This window comes from Balaenoptera borealis (genome assembly GCF_965194805.1).
Source record: "Balaenoptera borealis genome assembly, chromosome: 4".
NCBI classification, from domain to species: Eukaryota; Metazoa; Chordata; class Mammalia; order Artiodactyla; family Balaenopteridae; genus Balaenoptera; species Balaenoptera borealis.
In genome coordinates, this window is record NC_138861.1 from 145,971,967 (window position 1) to 145,977,689 (window position 5,723).

At 53.2% G+C, this 5,723-nt stretch overlaps 1 pseudogene across 1 annotated transcript; it reads left to right on the top strand.

The window, feature by feature from the left end:
* The first annotated feature begins 215 nt into the window (after positions 1-215).
* Positions 216-2,431, top strand: LOC309627717 (annotated as a pseudogene). Its single transcript, XR_014249469.1, has 3 exons — positions 216-335; positions 555-909; positions 1,716-2,431. The product of XR_014249469.1 is annotated as an uncharacterized misc_RNA (transcript).
* The last annotated feature ends 3,292 nt before the right edge of the window (positions 2,432-5,723 follow it).

Here is a 5,723-nt window from a genome sequence, read left to right on the forward strand (position 1 = left end):
TAAACTCTCCCTGAGGACCCGCTCCGTGCCAGGTGGCTAGGGCTAAGGCGCCAAATCAACCTTTGCTTTGGGGAGTTCAGTGAGGTGGGGAAGGCAGGCAGCCCGGGGCTTCGCAGCCCTTGGTCACAGTGTCTGGTGTAACTCAGTACTTCTGGTGTGGAAAAATCACTTTCACAACTCAAGAGTTAAAATCCACGCCCTCAAGACCCAAGGGAATGGCCGTGACCGGGAAGCGGGAAGAGCGGCGACAACGGCACAACCGCCCCTCCCCCGCGGGCACGCGCCAGCTCAGGGTTTCCACGCGGGGCGTGGCCGAAAAGGGGTCCCGGCGTGTCGTAAAAGGGGCTGCAAAGCAATAGAGTGCTGGTCCACGGGGCGGGGGCCATTTTGGGTGTGGCTTTCGCGGCTTTCAGGCGAAAAGCAAAGGTTTATCAAAAATAAACAAAACTCAAAAGCCTGTTGCCCACCACAGCGGCGCTTCGCGGAGCTCAGCCCCGCGCCCAGCGCTCGCTGTCGGCCGGCCGCCTTCCCGGAGGCGGTGAGCGGGCCCCGAGACCGCGGGGCGGTGGCGACGCGAGGCGGCCCGTGGACGCGGAGCGGGAACGTGCGCCCGACGACGCCTGGGAGAGGTTCCCAGGCCCCGCGCTCCACGCCTGCCGCCCGCCCGCCGGGGCGTCGCCGTCCGCGAGCGCGAGCACGTGCGCGCGCATCTGAAGGCGCGCCGGCGGCTGCGGGAGAGGGAGGTGGGGGCCTCGGAGGCCCGCGCCCGGGGCCGCGCCCGCAGTGCGGCGCCGCGGCGGAAGAGAGGGTGGTGAGGCTGTGCGAGGAGGTGGAGAAGGAGGAGGCGGCGGCGGCCGCGCTGACGGCTAGGAGGGCCGCGGAGCTGCACCGGCGGATGCACTGGAGCGGGTGTGACTGACGACGCGGGGGCGGGTGGGCTCCGGCCAGCGTGGGGAGGGGAGTCCGGCTCGCCCGGCATCGCAGCCTCCGCGCTGGGCCGCGGGGGCGGAACGAGGATAATACCCCGCTCAGCTTCCCGCTTAGATATCGTGTAATTTTTTTAACGTTGGCAATTAGAAGAAAATGATTTGATATGTTGTTGTGAACCGTAAAGATCCCTTCTAGTAAAATATTTGCTGAATGTGGACCAGCTCAGTCGCTGGGGTGAAAACCCCGGCCGTAGGGCCAAAAAAAGAAGAGGGGGCGCCTTAGAGACCGGCTGCGATGCGCCTGCACGGTCTCAGATGACCTTAGGGCAAGTGGTCGCATTTTGTACGGGTGGTGGCGGTTACTTGTTGGCCTCCTCGGTATGAGAGTCTTAGAATTTACGTCGTGTTGATGAACTTCCCCCGCTCGTAGTCTCGATTATCAGCTGATGGATTCCGTTCAGCTGGTAAGGAGGACTGACTGCTTGGAGAGGCTGAAACCAAGAGCCTTTAGTTTTCTCTCCCTACGTTTCTTTCTGCGTTTTCGCCCTGTTAGACACTAAATCTCCAGTACCAGTATGGTAGACGGTTTCAGTATTATATTGTCATATGTGGATTTTGACTGTTAGGTGCATTCAGCTTGGAAAAGACAGCTTTTAGGTAAATGCCGTTACGTAAAGGAACAGGGCCTAGATTGTAAACTGCTGTGTGGTCCTATTTTTGTTACTGTGATTTTATTGTATTTTTAAAGTTTGAAAGTATACTGTTGTGCTTTGCTATTTTTTAAAGCTTCTTGGAATTTGGGACCCAAGAAAGAGACTTGAAGTCAGAGTTCTGCAAGAAAGAAGACACTACTTGGCTGCAGCTGCCGAAGCAAGAAATCAAACCCCAATCAAGCGTGTGGATGCTGCTACTTTGGATAAGATTGAGAAGGCCCAGAGGGCTGTTGGGCACGCCGAGTGGTGGTGTGTGAATTTTGGGATTTTGCAGTCCAGCGCATCAGCGGAGGGGAGCTGTGTTGTTTTGGTTTTCTTTGGTTTTTCAGAATTACAATTTTTCTGTGGCATGTTAACTGATGTACATCTTGTAACCTGTCTGGTGAGTAACCTGAAATGGGGGATGAGTTCTAGGTACTACATGAGTTTGCTGACTTTGGGCTAAAATTATTTCATATAGTATAATCATGGTTTGAGGGGCTTCTCTGCCACAGATGCATGTGACCTCTGCAGAAGCCTGGCAGGGTTGGGGAGGAAAGCATGGAGCTGGCCACGGCAGGCCCCAAACTGATAGTAGGAGGCGTCTTCCAGGTTTAGATGATGTCCGGGCTAGGTCATCAGAGCAGACCTCACAGGGATCGAGGTCAGAGCTCTAGCTTGTTATGATGAAATTCATTGGCTCGGAAAAACAAATGCTGAAAGCCAGTTTTTATAGTTTTTGTGCAAATGACCAAAGCCATTGAGTTGGCCAAGAAAAGTTGAGATATATAAACTTTTTTCAGAATGAAAGTGTCTCCTTGATTGTTGTCATTGTCAAAAGGAGGTCAGATACTTCTGATTTGGGAAATGTGTTCAAATTGAGTGCCCCCAGGTACTGGGGAACATCAGGGAACAAAGTGCTTGTACACTTGGATCTGATATTCATAAGAAACTTAGAACAGTGCCTGACTGTCGTAAGGCAGGGGGAGAAATGACACCGGTAGTGGGAAGTTCTGTAGAAGAAGCAGAAGGGGGCGCTCTGGAAGATAGGGTGCTGGGGACGCACTGCTGTCCTATAGAGGATGGTCAGGTGGCACCTCTGATACAGTGACATCTGGGCAAAGATGGGTGTGTGGAGTATACACCGGGATGTCTAGGGAAAGAACACTCCAGGCAGGCGGGACAAACAGGGCAGAGAGGTGAGGAGCAGCCTGAGCCCCGAGTGGTATGGGACGAAGCAGTAGGCGGTGGGCCAGAAGGAGCAGTTTGGGAAGCAGCTTGAGGGTTTAACCAGGGGAGTGACAGGGTCTGACCCCATGCGCAGGGGCTGTCCGGCTGCCCTGTTGAAAACTGATCACTGCGAGTAGAGCAAGGATGAGAGTGAGGGCAGCAGCCCCCGGAGAGCTGGGGCACTTGGGGGCGGAGTGGTCGCTGCGGGCGCGTGTGGGGCCTGCGTCCTGAAGGTGCTGCAGATGGGATATGCTGAGGGCCTGGGTGTGGGTGTGCGAGGGTTCGACCATGGCTCTGGGCCTCGTGGCCTGAGCGCCTGTTTAGGATGGTCATGTCATTTGTCAAACCGAGGCAGTTTTTTTTTTTTAAAAGAAGATTATTTATTTATTTACTTACTTACTTACTTACTTACTTACTTACTTACTTACTTATTTATTTATTTATGGCTGTGTTGGGTCTTCGTTTCTGTGCGAGGGCCCTCTCCAGTTGCGGCGAGCGGGGGCCACTCTTCATCGCGGTGCGCGGGCCTCTCACTGTCACGGCCTCTCTTGTTGCGGAGCACAGGCTCCAGACGCGCAGGCTCAGTAATTGTGGCTCATGGGCCCAGTTGCTCCGCGGCATGTGGGATCTTCCCGGACCAGGGCTCGAACCCGTGTCCCCTACATTGGCAGGCAGATTCTCAACCACTGCGCCACCAGGGAAGCCCCCCCGAGGCAGTTTTGAAAGTGAAAGGTGTTGGGAACTCCCTGGCAGGCCAGCGGTTAGGGCTCCGAGCTTTCACTGCAGAAAGCACGGGTTTGATCCCTGGTTGGGGAACTAAGACCCCACAGGCCACGAGGCACAGTGAAAAATGGGAAAAAAAGAAAAGAAAACAAAAGAGAGTGAAGGGTGGCCCTAGTAGTAATTAGTGTGGGATCATAAGTGTAAACCAGGACAGCTGAAGGCATCGAAGAGGTTGGGATACCCCGTGTTTATGCTGTGGTGGGAGCACTGAGGAGAGAGTCACCTGAGCATCGGGGAGTTTGAGGAAAAAAGCTTTCAGACCCAAGGACTCTTGGTCCGGTCCTGGAAGCATAGGCACAACTGCCCAGGCCCAGGGACTAAGGGTACAGTACTGACCCTGGGGTCCATCGGCAGGTAGAAGCGTGGCATGGTGGGGAGGGCTTTGGGGTGCTGCGAGAGAACAGGGAGGCAGTGAGGGACATAGGGAGCGTGGTTGTGGAGGTCTTCATACGGCTTTGAAGAGTTTAAACTTGATTCTATGTGTGTCCATGCTTCTCCACCTGGGGTCTTGTGTTCTGGGCTGTACCTAGATGCGCTGTAGTGTACCTGTTGCCAGGGAATATATTGATGCATTCTGAATCGTCAACTTACTTGAATGTTTGACAGAAAAAGTATTTTTTTAATTTTTAAAGTGACACACCACTGGCTAAAGAAGTTTCCCACTTGGAGCTGCTTCTTGCCCTGTCCTGAGCCTCTAGAGCAATGCTGATATTCGAACTTAAAGTGCATCTGAACCCCTGGGGTCTTGTTAAAATAAAGATTCTAATCCTATAGTTAAGGACCTGACTTAGGCATTTCTCACAAGCTCCCAAGTAATGGCACTGCTGCTGGTTCAGGTACCACGCTTCGGGTAGCAAGGCCCTCTGAAGTTAAGGGTGGTTTGCTGAAAACTTTTGAGAAGCAGAGTAATGGAGACCCATGGAAAGGTTTGAGCAGGTCAGCAACACTTTCCTGTTTGTGGTTTAGAAAATGCAAATATGGTCGCGGAAAATGGACAGGGCAGGGGTGTGCAGTGAAGGTGGAGGTGTTACTGCGGTAGTTGCACAGAAGGGAAATGAGGGCCTGACCCACCTCCCTGCCCTAACTTCCCTTGCCTGCTTGTGATGTCTGTCAGAACTGGAATTGCAGCCACCAGTTTCAGATCCAACCCGCCCCCCAAGTCTGTCATCCTTGCTTAGTGAAAGGGTGATTGTGTCTGGTGCCATGGGTTACCCAGTGAATAATATCCGGGGCCATTGTGAATGCAGCCTAACAGGGCTGGGGGGTGCCAGAGTTGAGGACTGAGGGTCTGCACGTCCCCTCTCTAGGTGCCCTACCCTCCACGGTCCCTGTCCTGGCCAGACAGTGGATGACGGTGCAGCGGTGTCAAGTGGAAAAGGGCAGCCGGTGGAAATATGGGGAATTCTTTGTGAGTCCCTATCTTTGATATGGTGTCTGTTGAGGCAAACATGCTTTTAATTCAAAGAAGTACATTTCCTTTCTTTAATAAGTGGTAATTGGGATTGTTACCTTTGCTTTCAGCAAACTCATGAAGGGGGAAATCAGTCTTAGGATATGAATGGCATGGGATAGGTCAAATTCGAAGATCACTCAAGGGGCCAAAAGTGAAAACAGCATTGATTTTGTTTCCGCTGTTACCCCCCGAGCTGAGTTCCTATACCTGCTGGCCAATAACAGGATATTGGGTGTGTGAAATGAGAAGCAAAAGTCTGTATTAACAAGAATCTACTTGCGATCAGGCACTTAACATACCTTACCTCATCTTCACACATTTCAGGTGTCGTTTTATTATCCTTATTGTTCGGGTGGGGAAACTTGGGCCGAAAAAACTCTCAGGAACTTGCCCAGGAGCATTGAACTGACTGACGCCGGCGCTATTTCCATAGCATCAGCTGGCACCTGGCGCACCTCGGCCTCTTGTCTCAGCAACCTGGTCTTCGGCAGTTTTCTGAACAGCGGTCCACGACGCTGAGCGCGCTATAGAGGGATGTAGCAGTGAGCACGGGTTGGCCTCCAGGATGTTGGGAATAGGCCGCGATAGACCACGTCTAGGCCGAGGAGACGTGTGAGGAGTCCCTGGGGGCTCGGT